The 20,937-nt window shown below is 37.5% G+C and overlaps 1 protein-coding gene across 3 annotated transcripts in view; it reads left to right on the top strand.

Annotated features, from left to right (window-relative positions):
• LOC126376274 (solute carrier organic anion transporter family member 5A1) overlaps nucleotides 1-20,937 on the top strand; it is a 51,503-nt gene that overhangs the window by 1,661 nt on the left and 28,905 nt on the right. For all 3 annotated transcript variants that reach the window (XM_050023597.1, XM_050023605.1, XM_050023588.1), the window contains exon 2: nucleotides 10,607-10,653. The gene's annotated coding sequence lies outside the window, so the exon portion shown is untranslated. The remainder of the gene's footprint in view (nucleotides 1-10,606; nucleotides 10,654-20,937) is intronic.

Below are 20,937 nucleotides of genomic sequence, written 5' to 3'. Positions count from 1 at the left end.
CCAGTGATCAGATTGAGATTGGTTTGGCTTAGTAGCCAAAACAGTTCTTTGTCAAAGGTTCTCAACTATTCTCAATCTTTCTGGAGAGTTCTAATTGGGTTGAGTTAAACAACAGTTGGCTCGATGTATCTACCTTAAAGCAATATGAACCCTAACTGTCAGTCCACCATCTATCCACAAAGCTGTGGTTTCATATCGACAAGTGCAACTGCACTACAAGCAGCTGGCACAATGAACATTAGTACTGATTGACCTAAAACTAGGTGAACACGGTTTTATCTAGACATTTGCATAGCACGCAGAACAGCGTGGTTAGTGGGTCAATAGCGAGCCGTGCTTCCGCGTCGCAGTCGCCGGCGCCGGCGCAGCAATGCGATGCGTTGCCAACTGTCCGTTCTTGATAAACTTGATACGGTGGTTTAATTTGCTTATCTACACGCGTGGGCGTCATCTCCTACCTCATTCTTCTTATAACCAAGACATATAGGTAGTCTGTTATAAACACGGTCGTGTTTCTGTCTGCAAGTCTTCATTCGTTACAATAGCCACGCTAGTTTTATCGCGCATAATAAGTGGTCAACAAAAATATCTCTAAATGCGACGCTCTAGCTAGCAGCCGGGTCACGTATAATTTACATGCAACATCACAATAACATTCTAATTATGAAAGATGCATGCCTTCCGTCGGTAAAATGTCGGTTTACGCACTAGCACTTTGTATCAGAAGTAGCTGCAAGTTCTTTTCTGATTACTTAGCTCTGATTAGATATGCGATGCCGTTAGGGGTGGTAGGATTTAATTTATATAGGTAGGTATGCACTTGTAGGTATTTGCAATAATATTATGTCACAAAACGGAGTTCTTCTAAGAATTGCATTCAATGTCGGGTACATCCGGAACCTTGGGACTTGAAAGGTGTTCGTCGTCGTTACACAAAAGGATCCTCGTGTCAGTACAGAACACCTCTGTTTATTGTTGTCTTGCACACGGCATGTCTTGCTCTTGACCTACATGGTCTCGTCTAATTCATGTTAATTCACTTATTCACTCAGCAGTTCGTACTCACTACCAACCAGCCCCAACGTACTCCGCATGATTAACACGTCACGTGTTGCTTAATCTCTTTTTATGTTCCAAAGGTCATCGTGGTGTGACCGTATTACGTCTAGTAGAGCATGTTTAAAAGTATATTACTTTTTAAGTTTTTAATTATTTTACTATGTAAAAAATACAGCAGTGCCAAGGTTTTATCCGACGATATTAATGAAGAAATACGAGTTGCGAAACAATGAAATTGCAAATGAAAGAGACCGATCTTGCGTACGATCAGATACAGCGTACAATTGCTAAGGCATATCCTGTTTATTCAAGCTACGTCCTAGTAGTATGTTAGATCAACACGAGCGTTAGCGGCGAGTGCAGGGGCCAGCCCGCCTGCCTGACGCAAGTGGTTGCGCAAACGCCGACCGACCGTGCACGCTGCGCCGCAGCGACGCCGGCGCGGCTCGAAAACCACTTTCAGCACGTTTCGCGCAGCGATATCGATCTAGGCTAGGAAGTATTTATTAACAGACATATCCATTCGCAATCTTAAAGGTTATTTTAAATTGTAGTTGATGTAATGTGTTTGTAAATCTGCAAGATCGTTTTTGATATTTCATTCTTAACAATCAAATATTATTCGTTTTATGGTTGAATTATTTGTACCATGTCCTATTATTCACTGTGTATCCACGCATTTAATGATGCTCCAATTGTTCAATCACTATCCAAGCATTACAACATGTCAAAGGAAATATCTGTGTCAGAAAAAGTGGAACGGATGTGCGAATCCTTGTTAGCGCGGTATTAACATCGCCACGTTATACTTATTATACTTGTATGACAATATCTAACTGTACTTTCAATTTACCTCTTTCACTCTGTACCTGACATTTAATACAAGGTCTCATCGAGTCGTGTTGGTACAGAAAGTCCGAGGTCAAACGAGACCTGAATTGGCCCAACAATGAAGAGAGCATCGTAAAATGTATCAAATGGGTTACACTTAAACCAATGTAGTTGAATCGATCGTACGATGTTAAATAACGCAAAGGAAACGTTCGTCGTAGCTGTATTCACCAATCTTAAACATCTCCGTATTGATGACTCATTTGATTATAAAAAAGTCGATTTCGCCCGCGCGATTGCAGCCACGTTCATGCAAATTAAGGTTTTATCCTCCTTTTAGAAAGATTACTTCTACGGGAATATACCAGCGCGTCACTCGTGATTCAATATCCCTCTCGGCGGAAAGGAACTTGACCCGTGACATTTAAGGGAACAAGCCCCGGAAATGGGAGGCTTTTGTCTTAAGGCTCGTGCACACTGGAACCGTTTACACCTTCTGCGTTCACAGGTTCGATACATTTATTAAACTTTATACAATAAACAAATTGGCTCATAATATGTGCCCAAACCTTAAGATGCGATTGCCTGCTACTGTTACTTTATATGCTCTATTACAAACCTTTCTCGCCAAGCTACTTCACATGACATCGTCACAAGACGGATCTTTGTCAAACACCCTCGTCGACTGTAATTGCATGGAGAATGGAAATTAAATATTTACAGAGGACTCCAGAGTTGGAAGGTCGGCAGTTTGTCACAATAGCACCCTTTACGTATCTACTAACTCGTTTGTGTACGCGAAGTAACTAATTTAAGAGTTAATTAGCTCTATATTTAGTAAAGTCTTTTGAGTTTCACTTCACAAGAATATCTTTCGGAATTAACAATAAAAGTCATGTTATTTTCCTCTTTAAAGGGACTTATGTTGTCCCTTAGTGTTTTAGCGTAATGATAAATATTTATCTAACATTCAGTCACTATTTACCTCAACGAAACCAGATGCTGAAATTTCATTTTCAAGCAAAACTTTACAATGTAAAATACTGTCGAGTAACGTTATTTTATGTTCAAGGTGTTCTTGTTGCGTTCAACATGTTACTGCAGTATATTACGAAGTCGATGTATTATCGCATAAGCCCCTTGGCTAAACTCCTAAGTACCGAGAGGCCTAATGTGCGGTCGCAGATTGCGTCGTAACTGTATGCGCTTATGAAATACCTGCATTCACGTTGTTAAGAACAGTTGTGTGAAGCAACTAACCAGTGCATATATATAATAAATATCATTTTAAATCAAGATTTTTGCTTGGATATGAATTGAATGAATGCGAACTTGTCGATAGAGCTAATATAGCAAACAAAAAACAGCAAGCAATTCTATTTCTTTGAATGATAATCTGAATAGTAACTACGGAGCAGGTAGATACTCCAATTGATGTGTAGGTACGTATATAATGTACAATTATTATATTGTCCAAGGCAGAAACAACGGCCATTCATATCTACGGCTCGGAGCACAATAGATCAGACAAGGACAGTCTAGCAGCCATATACAGCTATCGGAACAGACTGTATTTGTTTTGTCTCTTTGTCCGTCGATAGTATTGTTGTTAAAACACCGACGACAGAAAATCGATAAAAACAAAAATAATTACAGCTACAACACACCGGTAGTTATAAACAATATAAATCGGTATGCGATATACATCTGCGGATGCGTGTCATTACCTGTGCTACACAAATTAACTTGAATGATCATCAGTTTTGGGACATTACGCGTTTATCTAGAAATTTGTTCTATGGAACACGATGTTCAATGGTCATGTACGCTGGCCTGCGTTAGTAACAAGGTTCACAATAAATACATACTCTATGTCTACAATTCACGAGTACATAGACGTTATATGTCTATATTCAACGCACAGCTGTGTCCACGGACAACATTTCGTTTACGCTATTCTGCGAGCGACTAACAAATTTTACTTTTGCTCCATCTATTGTTCCTAAAGCCATATTACGGATTGCCCTGCCTATCTTCTCTTACCATAACTTTTGCAATTTTATGTTTTAGCTAGCCCTACAATACTGAAATTTCCATAATAAAATAGCTGCGGTACAAGCAATCCATCAGCGTCGCGAACACGAAACACGGCAATAAAATTAATTTGAAACGTTACGCGAAAACCGTGAATTAGAAGGCAGTTGGCTGCCGTCAATATCGGAGGGCTGCCGGCGACCTTGAGAGGTCGGTGGCGCGAGGGTGTGCTCTGCACCACACAACATGGCCGTAATGGTGCTACCGAACTTATACAACACTTATAACAATGTTGTATCAGCCTACCTTACCGTTGTTGTTCTATAAATTCTAAAACTGCGTTCACCGCAATCCCAATTTGAATACAAGTAGGATAATATTATTTACATATACATTTCAAGTTCAAAAGGCACGACCTAAGGTGACAAGCAAGGTAAGAGTGATTGTACGTACAGTGGACGACGGTTTTCGTATAATATTCATGACATGACTGTTGGTTGGCGGACTGCGATTTCCAACTTCATTTTTTATTCAGACATCAAATCATGGCTCTGCGGAACCTAGCGTGATACGAAGAGTTGGAAAAACAAATCAAAAGTAACGACACAAATGCAAACTATTCCGGAATACGGTCAAACCTCAAATTTTCATTAGCCTGGCTTTCTTTTACTAGGATTGGCCGAGTTTAGACGATTTATCACGAGGTGCGGTGAAATAAATATGGCTAGATCGACCTTGGAAGTGATGAGGTGGCTTTGGTCCGCAACCTTATCGATTTCCTTATGTAAAAAAATACATGCATGACCCTGATAGGTGTTTGATGTCCGGTTGATTCTTCACTTTTGTTGATGTGAATACTCATAACCATTTTTTGTGTGCACGAATCGTCGATTAAATATTTAAGAGTAAGACAGAGATTCTTGAATGATCTCATGTACTTACATAATTATAACATAAACAGCCTATACTGCTGAGTACAGGCCTCCCCTTAATCTACCGGCGGGGCAGGGGTATGAGGGTAGTGTAAATGCGATCGGACATTACACAATGTTTTAACAGAGTAATCTGAACAGTGTAACTATAACATCGATACTTTCTGAATTCTTACTAGTCTACTCATTCCCATATTCTATTTGAATTTTACAAAAAGGTTATCGTAACGGAAAGTTGAGTTTACAAGTTTCCAATGTAAGTAAACACTGAAGCCATTAATAAGGTGCTTATTGTGAAATTATGACTTTAAATTTCACTGCGAACTACGCAATGCGCCGATATGGCAAAGGTCATCGCCTCCAAAACAAAGTATTCAATTGACACTCGTTAAACACTTGCTAAAATCGCTTTTGTTAACTTTCAATTGAAGATAATCGGACGCGCTCATTGCTAATAAATCTGCGCACACCACTGTAAAATATTTAACCAAACCCGTATGTACGTTATTTCTGTCTCTACCTGCTTCTGGCTCGTCGTCGTTTGCTTTAGGGCCCATCATCTTTATTTCACCTGTCTGCGTCTTTATCTTCCAAGGTGTAAGTACTGACTCGATGTCACTTTCAAATCATCCTTTGTGTGACTTGTCTTACTCATTCCTCATTTGGTTCTCTGTGACAATTGAAGCCTTAAGCCGAAGGGAATAAGGAATGTTTCCATGTTTAACTGTGTTCTATTGTTCGGTGTAGAAAGTGCAGCACGGAGTGGGATCACGGCGAGCATTCTAATTGCGCTCATTCTACGAAAGGACCACTCGGAGGTGTCATTTTTTCAAAAGGTCTGTCGTGTGTTGGTTCTCCGCGCACGTACCTGGTAATGTCAGCCTATTACTACTAATATTACGGTGATTCTATCATCTTTTAGGGAGTTTCATGAATGAACTACGCATTACGCTCCTTATGCAATATTTCATTCCTACTAAAATAACTGTCACAAGAAGGACGTCGGCTAAAATTCCACAGTCAATGCAATGTCATTTCTGCACTAAATATGAGGCAAAAATTCTGTAAGTAATTTGTGTTGATTTCCCAAAAACAATTGAACTATTTTTGTTGCGCAACGCCTACAGTTAACTTTCATTTTTCAGTAAAAAATGATCTTTGATTGCACTTAGATTTGATTCACCTGAATTTAAAATCGATTAATAAAGTGTTTTAACGAAATTACTTTCTATTAAGTAGTTCTTATTACAAATCAGTTTTTTATCTTATGGCTACAATGAGGTCATTAGCGACGTTGGCATTGCATAAGTAAACATCTTAATTGGTTTATAATATGAATAGTGACTGTTTGTTGCATAATCTTTAAGAACGAGTGTTTATATTACACATGTAGGTATGTATATCACAGTCATTATCGAGCCATAATATTATGCAGGTACACTTGACCGTGTTCTGTTCATATAAAACTTGTATTTAATTGAACAAAAGTATGCTGTTCTGTCTAGTTCCCACAAGTTCTTTGAAAACCATATTTACTTTGTAACCTTTTCCTCTTTTACTGGACATTGTACCAGTATTTTCCTTTTTATATTCAGTTTTCTTCCCCGGCGCTAGCGCTAGTCAAACAATAGCCATGCGACATAATAAATGTTAGAAACTCGTATCTTTTTTTCTTATAAGTATTTAGCAAATGCAATTATTTTGCATTTATGTCGGCATGTGTCTTGGACTTGCTTTGTTTTTACTTAGCAATTACGTGTAATACGTGACATAATCGAGTAGTAAGTGTGTGTTTACTTTCCTCGCTGATGTCAGTAGTAAACAAGATTTGCCCGCATTACACTGCCGTTGCTTGTTATTGTTGATTCGTTTTGACAACATAATTTAACTCCCGGATAGAACAGTTTGAATGATAATTTAGCAAGGTGCATTGCGCAACACGGATCTAGTTTTATTCTAAATCTAACTGCCGAATCGTAGTCACGACGTGTATTGTTGATCTGCTGTCTGACAATCGACGTCCGGAAATAAACCGACCTGGGATTTGACTAGGTACGCTGACGAAAGCGAAACCAATAATTTGTTTCCATGCTCATATCACAACCATTTTGGTCGTCGAGATTCGCTCCCATAACCTATCCTTTAATGCAGATTTTACGACGCGATCTCTGTTATTTTATGATGATACTACGTGTGTAGGGTGCATTAGGAAGCCTGACGTGCTAGCAGGAAAAACTTCATCAAGGTTCTTTGATAAACAGTAAAACGAATTAATTTTCCTCGCTGATACCAATGAGCGCAAAGTGGACTACATTCTGTAGTTATGCTGTGAAATTGTTAGAAGCTGGAGAACCTAGTGCTACCTCTGCGTTTCTTCGGTTTTTGTTGCTACTCCTACTTTTTTTTAATAATTTGAAAGGCTTACATTTGACACAATCTCACCTGATGGTAAGTGGCGATGTAGTCTAGGGTGGATCTACTTCAGTTTCTTCTGTCTACTTCAGCTACTTCCACAGCATAATGTCTTACGGTATTTTATTGTGGGGTCGAGCCGCTGATGTAGAAACTATTTTCATTATTCAAAAAAGGGCAGTTCGCGCTATTTATAATCTGCGTTGTCGGGACTCTTTAAGGGAGCTGTTTAAAGAAATAAATATACTGACGGTCGCAAGTCAATATATTTATGAAAACATTATGTATGTGCGTAAAAATGTATCTCTCCTTCCGAGAAACTGTGAAAGGCATACTTACAATACAAGGAATAAAAATAAAATTGTTGTTCAAAATTCTAGATTAAGTAAATTAAATTCATCTTTTTTGGGGTTATGTATACGTTTTTACAATAAAATACCAGATAATATTTTAAATTTGTCAGAGAACAAATTTAAAGCTCACGTGAAGCTTACTTTATGTAAAAAAGCCTATTATAAGATTAATGATTACCTAAATGATAAAAATGTCTGGTATTGAATGTGTTCCTCTAGTTATTAAATAACTTGTAATGTACCCTCATTGATTTAAAAGATGTGTTGCTGTTGCAGTTTCTTGTCATTTCTTCTCCTCAGCTATAACACCTTGCGAAATGACGTAAATTCAAAAATGTTACATTGACCTTCAACAAGTTTATCCATGATAATTACGTTGAATAAATGATTCTGATTCTGATTCTGATTCTGATTCTGATCACGCTTACCTAGCAAATAACGCCGAGTTTTCTAAAAAACATTGTGATGCTTCGGGATAATTGAGCAAATAAATTCGCAATCTAGAATAATCAGATGTCAGAACTGCTGAAATAATCTCGATTAGGTGCAATTCGTACCAATCTGGTCCAATAAATAATTATAATAAAACACTTTATTGCACACAAATTTACAAGACATTTACAGGATAAACTTATTCTAAGGTGCGCAAAGGCGCCCTTATCGCTAAGAGCGATTTCTTCCAGACAACCTTCGGCAAAGGATATAGTACACTTGTACAGCTGCAGTGTAGTGCGCAAAAAAGTAAAATAAAATAAAAAAGAATTATAAAATAATAGACACATTTCAATCTTACCTCTAAACACTATTTAGGCATCGATCTCTACCTGCCGCTGTTTAGATGTTAACCATAATCTCGTATGTGGGTCATAAAGTTTCTCGCTAAGGCTTCAAACAGCCGTTCTGTGACAGCGTTGTGATTAGAATGATTTAGGACATTTAAAGATTGCGCAATGTAGATGAATCAGTGCATCGCGGAGCGTGCGCGACGATGACCCGCGCGCGGTCGCTCACCTCGGAATAGGTAAGATACGTCCTCTCAGTTTGCACTGAACCTTTTTAAGGCTAAATATGTGCCACATCCACAGAAAAGTCAGTGGATCTTTATAAATTGTTAGGACCTGGAGCCTACATTGCCTGCATTGCTACTGCATTTGGTGTAACGTTAACGGGTGAGAACCTTCAGCGCTCCCCAATTGTCCGGCCAAGTAGTTAATGCCATCTGCAGCAAATCTACAATAAGTCACGTCAAAAAAAAGGTGTAACAAACTTCATACAGTTTCTTGTATTAACAACATTTGCCGCGCCGCGCCTGCGCTGTTACTGCTTCAAATGTCCCAAAGCCTTACGTGTAGGTAATACAATTGCTTTAAATTACACGAAGATTGATTAAACGTCTATTTTTATCCCAGCATTATAAATCACGGGCCGTGTGGAAGAGAATTAATGTACCTACCACTGTGCCCGCAAAGTTTGTAACTTCATATCGGGTAAGACGAAACCTTGAAAATTATTCAGGGGAATGAACAAGTTACGCGAAGTAACGTCTCCGAGTTGTATAAGACCATGTGGACCTACTGGCAAAATAATAAATAAAGTTAGCCTTCCGCGTCTGAATGCCTTACCTTTGGACAGTTTGTAAGAAAGTTTGCTGTTTTAGGAAAATAAATATTCCTCGGAAGCTTAAGCCAAGATCGCAAAAAAGATGGCAATAAAGTTATTAAGTATTGCCCGTCAGAAAGGAATTAAAGAAAGAAATGGAAAACAAATAACATCTAACGGAATACAATGAGCCGGAAAGCGAATGAATCATAATGTCCTGTATGTTAATGAGTTTGACTATTTTAGGAACTTAAGACAGCGAAAGTAGTAAGTTTTGGAGAAAACTGTTTTCCTTATGCAGCGTAGAGATGACTAAAAGCACTTCTGATGTCATATAAAAAACGAAATCGTTTAAATCGTATAAGAAAGGCAGTTGTCTAGTTAAGAACTTGCATTAATCAAGACAATGGGTTATATTTCTCAATGACAATATGAAACTAGTAATGGATTAGTAGAGATGAATACTCTCCCTGAAGCGAAAGCAAGTCACGTAATTGGGATTATAGTCATATTGTCGTCACATGTGAGATGTACAAAAAGTCACATCTGCCCCATCGGAGCCGATATTGAAAACCATAAATTAGACATTGCCGTCAACCTCGGAAGTTTCAGCGTACTAAAACCATCGGTAAAAATAGCTGTAAAGGCAAAAATTTCGCATTCGGGTGCGGATGTACCTAAACGGTAAATTGACAGGTTTCATACTAACGAGCAAAGGTTTTTTAAGTCTTCTGAAGCAAATAAACTTCAAAAGATAAGCCCAAAGTCCGAACATGTCTAAGCTACAAAAAGGAAAGTTATATTTAATCTGGTTTAATGCTCTTAAGGGCAAAGTAGGGTAGAGACTTAGGATAGAAAAAAAATGTTTTACATATAAAATAATAAGTAGGTAAGTATTGTAATAATATTAATGAAAGCAACGTTATGATAAGCGATGTTTACTATTCTTTCAGCGTATTTGTTTGTACAATGATAGCTACTGAGGCACTCGACGGGTGCTGTGACTTTGTAACACAATATGTAGTAGTAACACGGTTTCTGTATTATTTTACGATTCGCTTTACTGTCCTGCATCCGCTATGTTAATGCCACAATTACCTACTGAACGTATAATCCAGCAAATTTCGCGTCGTATACATAAACCCCAGCTTTTACTGCTAACTAATCTTGCAGGTCTCACTGTAACATGTTGGTATTGGGAACACTACACAACATCAATCGAAATGTTCGTATGTAATTCAAAGTGTGGACGGACGACTTTACTTGTATTGATTGCTCCTCTGGCCCACATTTCGTTTCGATTATTGTTGCTAACAAATGTAAATATACAAGCATGTGTTGACTGCATCCTTGTAACGAGTTTCATGTGAACATTTTTTGTTACAGATCCAGTACGCGAACAGCAGACGCCCTCTAACGTAAACCTGTTTAAGGTAAGCCCCCAGGCGAATTATCCAATTTCGAGAATAATTTTTAATTTCAAGATAAATTCCAAAACGTTCTTCTGAAAGTATCTAAACCCAACAATTGTTGATTCGATTTAAATGAAAATAGACATGTGTAGGATATGTCTGGTTTCAGACACAATAATCAACAAGAAGAATACGATGTGCGATATACATGAACTAGTTGCCAATAAACAGAATTTATCTGACATATACATCCCTGCGTAGATAGCGTCTGACATTCCCTGACCGCGGGGTACCGACCTCATTTGAAGACGAGCCTCACGACTGCGATAACACACTTGTACGACACGTCACGTGTGTCCGTGACTCGTGATTATGTTATCCTTTGTTTGTCAGACTTCACGGTACTCTAGTATAATCATTATCGTGTTAGAAGTTTCCTCCTTTACCCTCGACGCTATGAAATTTTCCGTACCTTATTCCCATTCTACGTCTCTCGTATTCGATCTTCAGTTCTGTCAAACTTCAGATGTCTCTTAACTTGACAACTTCACAGATTATCCAACGGGTATTGGCCTACCGGAACAGTAGCCTCGTGTTCAGTTTTTCCTCTTTAAATAACTTTACAACCAACCGTTAAAATGAGAAAATATAGGCAACATAAGCTGTGCTGCTTCACATTTTAATCTTTTTATAACTGCGCTGATACTAGATGAGCATGTACGGTTGACGTGTCTTGTGACGTTGTAATAATACGCCTGATTTTAGTCGCATTATGTTTCTTATATATGACATGCTCGTACGTAGAGCGTAGACAAACGCATACTACAACTCAGAAGCCGCATTTGAAATAAAACCAATAATCCAATAGAAGAATCGTAGAATTCTTCAATAAGTGGAAACCTCTAAAATCCGAAACAGCTCAGGGTTACCATGTCATATTAATCTCATCAAATGTTACAAAAACAATAAATTTAAACGACAATGAGCGCGTATTGTTTAGTTTTGTAGAAACGAGTGCGGTGTTGTGTGGGTTCCCTGATTATCCCTGTCTCATCTCCGGAGACATTAAACTCTGGAGAGGTGTGTAAACAATATGAGCGCTTGGAGCTTGATGGAACAAGCCTCCGAGGAACACCTTAGAATCTTTTGTAATCATAGCTCTTCACATCCGAGCCCCATAGCACATTGTAGGATACGTACGGGAAATACTCTGTCGCGGGTTCTTCAACAAAACCTGGTTCCATAGTAAACCAATAACATATCTTAAAAAACACAAATTAGTCTCATTAAAATACGTAATTTCCATACTTTATGGCTTTCTAAAAGTGAATTTCATAGCTCGTTACATTTCATTGAATTACAATTACAACCGATTTTACTACCTACTTTTCTTGTTCTATAATTTGATTGCTTCGACTGTCGATAGAATTTCTAATTTTATTGATTTGCCGATAGACATTTTGAATAAAATCACTGTTATAAGGAAACACGTCTTTCAAAATAAGTACCTACGTACTTAAATTCGAAGAAAATACGTTCCAAACTGAAAAAGATGATTAATATAGCTATAACACGATGATGCTTTGTTATTTAAAAGTCCACTGGGGCGTAGTAACACGGCTTGTGGTCGAACGTTGTAATGATGCATGCAGGGTGTGTTGACTGTAGACCAACTAATGAGTCATGTTTTGATGTTTGGACACGAGTCTCGACAGAACCGGTCCTGACCGTACGTTGCCACTGCACTAAACCTCCTCCCTTCTCCTTTAGAAGCGTTCATTTCATACCAACTTCTTAACTCTATCATAAAATCATTCTGTATAATGATTAAACAGCATTTATTCCTCTTTTAAGGATACACACTTGCTTTATATTTAAAAATATCTATTCGGTACGAATGCTCAAAGTTTAATGGACAATTTTAATGGACAATGGCCGTTCCGAGTAATCAACTTTTAACAAAACGTGACGTGAATATCAATATGAGTGGTTTCTTTTATTTTTCCTGTTGTACGTACATAATGCTTATTTCTATTTTCTTCCTTTGGCTTTTTAAGTTTTGCGTCTAAACTTGTATATCTATCCCTATATATAAGATGTCTATCACCGATATATACATTATTACCACAAGGTTGATTAATCAGAAATGAAGCTAAGTGGTCCAACTTCCTCGTCGTGAGTCGTGACATTTAGAGTGCGAGTACCTAAGTAGTTCAGTTCATTCTTTGCTCCAGATAGAATCAACAAACAAGGAAACGCCCAATGACTACTACAAAAACTTCACGTTCTATTTGTTGCTATTGACACTATTCGCAATAAAAACAATTTGTCATTTAACAAAAAGTATTCCATAGTATAAATAATTGTTACGTCTGGTATCAGAATAAATTGCACACAGCTTTAGTTAGGTATATCAGCATAAGCTCTACATACATCATATAACATCTACATGATATAGCATCATACATGTTTAAAAAATACGTAACAATAATAATAAATAATTAGTTTTAAATATTTACTCATACATCATAAGTATACATGGATGATACGGATCTGCACCAATAACAACAAATGGATTTGCCATCGAATAAAATAATTCTATTTTGCATTTTAGAGGCCACACGTATTTGTAATGCTAAAAGTCCGCGAACAGGTTTAGCTCCATTAGAAACTTTATTAATTTAGTTTTAGTAAAGGTCCTATTGGCGAGTGTGGCGCAGCGGGCAGCGGACCAGCTGACATTTGGATCGATGCGAGTCGACTGTGTCGCCCACACAAGGCTCGAATCGAACCTTGAGCCTTTCCCTCGGTGACGCAGTAGAGGCCAGCACGCACCAACTCCACAATTTTGTAATGTGTCCCTAATACACAGCTTTATTTATCTAAGCAAAAAACGTTGCAACGTCACGCGTAAGATGTAAATCGTTACGCACGCGACCGTTTTATAAATGAACAAATTGGATACGATACAGGCTAATCGTGTTGCTATTACTTCTATCATTAGATAATTCTTATTGTTTTTTTACACTTTATTTTTTCGAAATCTTTCCTTTAAATGATTCTGTAGGATTCCTTAAAAGGTTCCGGAATGTCCCTTCATATTGGAAGAATTTTAGTTTCTGTATAATGAATAATGACTAACCCTCCCATTTCTTCATTTCGTGGGAATTGTGTGGTGACTAATATTAATACCCACGAGAAGAAGGCAAAAACCTTGTAAATTAAAACTCCTATAAAATTGAAATCTAGAACAAGTAGCACTGAATTATTCTGCCGATACCCAATTTGACTACAGAGCTAAATTATTAAACATAGATCTAATTGACGGTTCTCCAAATTGAAACCAGTTTGTAGAACGCAGCGGACAACCTTCTTTGCCTTCTCAAAATAGACAAGTCTTTGTAGACTTGAAAACTTTGTTTTTAAAGGTCGCAATGGAATATTTGATATTAGGTATAGAAGATATCGACATTGAACTGTTTTAGAAAGCGAAAAAATATAATCAGCCCGCGTTTGGTTTAACGCACGAAACAACAGAGCTGATTAGGTTTTTACAGCGACAAAAACTGTGTCCTCTCTGGGGTCTTTGACCACTCGCTGGACGTGCTAATTGCAGTAACTGTAGAGTAAGTACCTGTTTATAGAGTCAATAAAGTTATCAACCTCCACAACATTACTCCCACTCATCCGCTGCCACACATTTCAATATCTGAGCCATCTAAGTTACACAATGCGTTTTATGAAAGCAAACGTCAGTATCTCGATTACGGTATGGTAGCTTAGCTTATCTTAATGCCTATCGCTACACCACACAGCTGCGATTTTATCGCTTTCCCTGTTTAACTGGCATGCAGAGAAACAGTTTATATTTTTGTTTGAACTCTTGTTGTGTACTCGACATTCGACTATGAAGGGGTAGGTTCCTGGAATTAATAACACATCGTCACTGAAAAGGCAAAATTACGTAAGCGCCAAAATGCCATTTCAAGAAAAAGCCGTTCAAAGTATTTTTTCGTTTTTTATACCATAACTTCTTACCCATTTATCCAATTTTCATTGATTTTCATATTGGTTTTCATTTTCTATGTCTAGCAATAACATGTTATAACATGGACTGCTATTTTAGGATATTTTGGCGCTTAAGTAATTTTGCCTTTCCAGTGACGACATGATACCTATGGCATATTATTATGTGATACGTGATGATAAGCATTCTGAATATACAGGGTGTTAGTCACATCGTCACGTCGTTACGGTGTCACTTACACCCTGTATAATTATTTTTATAAAATGATATTTATAGGTCCATGTACTAATTTAATTATAATAATTATTATAGACGAACAAGTTAGTTCAAAGACGTATCATATCGACCGTAGAACATGATGATACAACCTTGGCCACACGCCTCGTTTCACATAAAACTCCCTCGACATATAGATCTCCACGCCTGTTCCCGCGGCCATCGTTGTAATAATGTTTTATTTATGTTCTCATTAGCGAGCTTCTATGCCACATGAACTTTATCGATACATTTGGCTTATCAATTTTAATGCAATTACACCAATTGGTACGCTTGATTTTTGTATAGAAATATGAATTTCTATCCATGTCCTTGATTTGACTACAAAACTGACTTTTTATCGCGAGTTTTTTTAATGTTTTGCCAGTTCCGCCGTGTAAATGGGTTTATTCGTTGCTAAATATAGGATACGTTTTACTGGCTCTACTGACCGGGCTATCCATAATTTTATTTTTCCATTTTTTGGTATCAATTTTCATTCTAAATCCATTTCTTTATTTTTTGATTACTACGTAATATTTTATAGCCCGCCAAGTGGTATCGGTTTTAACAATTTCGGTCAACTATAGTCCCGGGTACTCGCTGAACACCTCTACCAACCCGCACTGGAGCAGCGTAGTGGAGTATATATCGTAATGTTCTATGTCGCTTGATTAAGGGTTTGACGGAAGGCATTTTCCTAGCAGTGGGACGTATACAGAATTACATACTTATGGTAGAGATATAAATTTTACATTTAAGTATATTTTTTCAAATATTCCTAATAACATTATCGCATGCACAGATGGCTTGTATGTACTAGTTTGCATGACGAGATGCGCAGCGCAGTTGTTTTAGTTCAGCCTTCGCCTTGAGCCAATGCAACGGTTCCAGGGTAACTATAAAATCCGACCTAGAATCAAACTTTGACAGACCATTCTATGTAGAACATGCAACTATGTAGTTTTACCAATACCACTGCTGTCTAACTGATTTTCATCTTCCTCTCGGATGGGTTGTGAGTTCAATGACCAATCTCGTCAACCCAGCCCTCGCGACCGCTCATAGCCTGCTCCGGCGAAAAATCCCATGATAAACATTCTAGAAAAGAGTCGTTTTAATCGTCTGACGAATTATAAATGAAACACTCCATTGGCAAATAAATTAAATAACAAGAATAAAAAAGGGATAAGCACTTCCATTAAGCCATCATAACAAAAATTATATGAATTTCGTAACAAAGAAAAAAGCTGATCTCATTTCTTTCATCTTTCCCCTTATAATGAGGATAAAGAAATTGAAGCAAAACACGTGTCGAATTTATATTCCATTTAGAAAAGCGTCTCCCACGTTTGGCTCGCAGAAGCAATTAAAGCAACTGAAAATTATGTGTAATTTTTAGAATTATATTCGTTATGTACTTTAGATTTTTTTCCATAAAACATGTCGCACACTCACACTACATTGAAAAAATAAGCTTCAATCGGTAAAAGGGTTTTCCGAGGTGACGTCAGACCTTCGCCGATCATCAATAACTGTAACCCCTACTCAAGGACTGGTTTTATTTTATTTAGGCAATAGCGCAATCGTCGTATATTATACGTTCGGGGTAGGCTTTATATTAAGGATCACATAAGATGGCCTTTAGCTTCAAAAAGATTCTATATTATTTAGTGAGTTTTTGTGAGAATCTTTAAAGTAAGTAAGTGCTTATTTGAAGGCTAGACCTAAAATTATTTCAGGACCTTTCAAATGTCTTGTGTTTTATGTTATGTCTTAAAAATCCATTAATAAGGAATTCGTTATTTCACTCGTGGCTGATATCTAAATACACACAAACTCTCTCTCTCTCTATTTAAGAGCTGCGCTCTTGTCGGTGGAGTAACCGCCATACCTCTCTTCTTCCCGCCAAAACCTTCACCTCCCGATACGACACGACCTGCACCTTCTCTTTTATTTGTTTCATAAATGTTACACACAAACTGATTATGTCTAAAAAAAATATGTGCATTATACGTATATTGATCTAATGAGGGTATTGTGAAATTACCTACGTTTTGATTATTGAGATGGGAGACCTCTTGTCAAAATAGTGGCGTGAATTTTCGTAAACCCCTTCTCATTTCACATTACTATTACTTGTATAAACCAGACGCGTACAAGCGGTGTCCGAAAATATCTCAAACGCCTTAATTTTGTCGCATTAACGAAAAATCGTTTATATTATAACATATTGTGTAGTAACTGTCTGAGAACAAGGATGTAGCTTTGTTTCTTTCCTGTGATGTCTCATTCTTATTTCAACCTAGTAAATAGCAACGAAAAGTAGTAATTAATATTGTATATATATTCTAACGGAACGCTAATCAATATGTTTACTGATTGGCATTGAAAATGTTCGTGACCGGTTGATACTTTGCTACACTTCGTGAATGGATCCAAGTTCGACCATAATGCATTTGCTAATTAAGAATCACAATTATCCATAGGTGCCTCGAATCAAACATACTTCCTTAGGTAAATGATACTGCTTTTCTATTGAGCACTTTACCCATTTGATCTCAGTACAACGCTAATTGTTATGTCATCCATTTACTAACGATTGTTCTAAGACATTAAAATATATAGAATCGTAATAGATATAATCAGATCCGCATTGACGTTTCTCCAATTATAAATAAATCAAAATTATTTCATTCATCCAATACAAGCTGATCAGTAAAACGCCTCCGTTGTTACATTATGGATACAATGAATAATAACCACCAAATGTGGTTTTCGTAGAAATTTGCCGGAAATGGAATAACCTTTAAACAGAACAGAATACGTCTATTGCAGTATGCATGCACCGATGTACTAGAGGTACTTTAAACAATACCCTTGTTGCTACATATTTCGTGCGGTTACTCTACTTCATTAGTTACCCAACCATTTATATAATATGACTTCCTAACGTTAGAATGTTGCGTTATAATATCCGTCGGTGTAATTAAATTTATCTGTTTGTGTGTAACATCGGAAAAAAGAAATCTGACTATGCAAAGTAGATTTCATATTTGAAATACGCCATAAATGAAAAACTTTGCTCATCGACCATAAAAGTATTATGTTTTAAACCGCGAATTTGTTTATAATACATAACTTTAAAAGTATAATGGCTGACGAAAACTGCGTAATACGCGGTTGAAATGTAAACAGAATGTCATCGTTGCTATTAAGTTAATTGTTTGGAGCGTTTACTGTAACTAATCGCTTTCAGAGAACTGTAAAAACGCTGCGCTGTACTGAGCCACTCATGGAAATGTAATTCATATGGAGCGAAATAAAAGACTATTACGTTGAAACATTGAGATTCTGGTTTGCTCGTACACTGCGCCATTGTGGCATTAGTAAACAGTAGGTCTCAGTCACGACCCCGCAGTGAACTTCACCACTCTCCCGCATGTGTTCGGGAGTGAAATTTTGGCATCCGTTCCACTCTGCAAAGCTGTTATATAACATTGCAGGTCCGCCACGTCACCGCGTCGGATGTTTTGTCGATTTTTACAGTATCCAAGAATTTACTTGAGTAATTTAACTTAAACATGTTATTATGTAAATTATAATTAGTAAATAAAAAATAATTGAATTCGTATGCGGATTGTGTCACGTTGCAAAACTTTGCTAAGAGCATTGTATTCGTTCGTCTATATAATATGTATGTAGTTGCTAGTTGTAGGGAGCTTAGAACAGTTTTAACGCCCCGTGTGACATTTAGAACCGACATCGTTAATGGAAGCAGGCAAGTGTGAATAGCTCATTGTGGAGCATTCCACTAAGTTCCGTTAGTATCAAGACCTAGCTCCCACTGGGTCTTAGATTCCTCGTAAACCATAGTGTTGAATATCTCGCAACTCTCGATTCCACCGTCGTACTATAAACGCACCAATTCACCTATTGTCTCGCACTTTAACATTTAATCTAATTTTGTACAGTAATGTACTTTATTTGGACAGTTGTTGTAAACTTGAATAGTAAGTAGCAACATGAGTATTGAGTACATACGTTGAGATCACGGACATATACATGTGAAATGATCGTGAGATCACTGTGTTCACGGCGTTCTTACGCGATGCCATTTCTCACTATTGAACACATGTCTTTATGATCCTTCTTCATGTATCGCGTGCACTGTCACCAATGAGGTGTTGTCAATTAGCAAAAGTAAATTATGATTTTAACGGCCGATATGCAAATCTTGACCGATGTAGCCGACCGTCCCATACGTTCGCCATAAACGGTCACCTTTATAAATGTATTCAGAATAGCCAGTTTCGCAGGCACGCCACAAACCGATTTCATCAACCTACTCTGTTGACCTGAATGTTGGTAAAATCTTCGTAGATCAACTAAATGATTAACCATAAGCAGAATTACCGAGTTATACTACCGGTTTCTTCTTCATAATTTACTTAGACACCGAATTACGTCACAATGTTCGTTCACATTACGAAGCGGTGAGATTTTATGAGTTGTATGAAAAGTGGCAACAGCAAAGTGTAACACCTAATATCTCAATATAAAAAGTCCAGACGTTCTCTCAAAATAGGTAAGGTAATGTAGCCTAAAATTAATGAATCGGTTCGGATTTCGCAAAGGGTCTTCAAGTGAGTAGGTACATATATTAAAAGTAGATAGTCGGTAAAACCGGCTGCGAAGGCCGGGGGTCATGCAATTTTTGAACAAAGGCCATTTGTGGACCTTTGGTGTAAAATTAAAGTACCACTTTCATGATCCATAGCATTTTCCCCTAATGAAGGTACCCGATTGGTACCTAGCTCCATATATTACTACACCTGTTTGCTAATTATAACAAATGATGTTAATCTATTTGTTATTTATTCATAGAAACTTTTTTTGATTAACGTGTCACGGATTTTTTTATAGGCGTGTCTTTGTAATATTTTCATAGTGTGTAATTAATGAATTATAAAGTAATAAGCTGCATAAAGGTCAGTACACGAACAAACGGTCGGGTTGTGGTTCGCGACTTTTTATGGTTCCGTGCCTTACAATAAAAATGTCTGAACCTTTATAAGATCACTCTCTTGACCTTCGTCCGCCTGTCACTCACACTTACAGCCCTTTTCCTTAGAATTCTTTTTTGAAGTTTTGAAGTAGATAGGTTCTGTTGAGATAGGACTGTCTCACCTCACCACCAGTCCACTCCACCCCTTCTACTTACTACTTGTACTTGTTAGGATGGAGGACTCCAAAGTACACAATGTAAATACTTACTCTACTAATTAAATAAAATTTTATCATTTTATAGACGCATGATATTCGGCATCAATACCAAGAACCTGATTTTGTGATCGGTCTACCTCATTGCAATTGTTTCTTAAATGTATTCCGTTGTTGTTGTTGAGTTGTATTTGGATCATATATAATAGATATTACGTGGTTTCCATGATTTGTGCCCGGTTAATGGCAACAGGCTCGGATTCTATTACATAGCTGGCGACGATTGGGTACCCAGTTTAAGTATAGTATAGCCACCTCCTGTGTGACGTCTGACACCCATACGATTAACAAACTATAGTAAGACCGAGGGGGTGAGGTAAACCTAGCGCAGGCGCTGGTGGGAAGCGCAGATGTGGTATGGAACCCAGTGTGCGTAAATAGAACTCGCACTTGGCGGGTTTTTTGCAAACGCACGAGCAACGACCGGCTGATATTTTACCCCGTTATACTCCGACGAACCCACAGGCGGCCTTACAACGTTTGACCGCAATCAGCAAACTAAATTCTATTCGGGGTTCATACTGTTTATATAGTATTATAATTCGGTACTTGTATATATTGTCCAAAAAGTATAATTATCTATTCGAATATTTGACAAAACTTGATTACAGGGTCCAGTGTTCCAGTTCATTTACAAAACTGTTAGTAAGAAAAGTTGATGAGAGCGAGAGCCTAGTTGACTCCATCCATACCTAAGAAACAAGAGTTGATTCAAGGCAAGATAGAACAACTATACTACA

The sequence above is a fragment of the Pectinophora gossypiella genome, chromosome 2 (genome assembly GCF_024362695.1).
Source record: "Pectinophora gossypiella chromosome 2, ilPecGoss1.1, whole genome shotgun sequence".
Lineage (NCBI taxonomy): Eukaryota > Metazoa > Arthropoda > Insecta > Lepidoptera > Gelechiidae > Pectinophora > Pectinophora gossypiella.
Note: the sequence above shows the minus strand (reverse complement) of the source record. Positions and strands in the feature narration are given on the sequence as shown.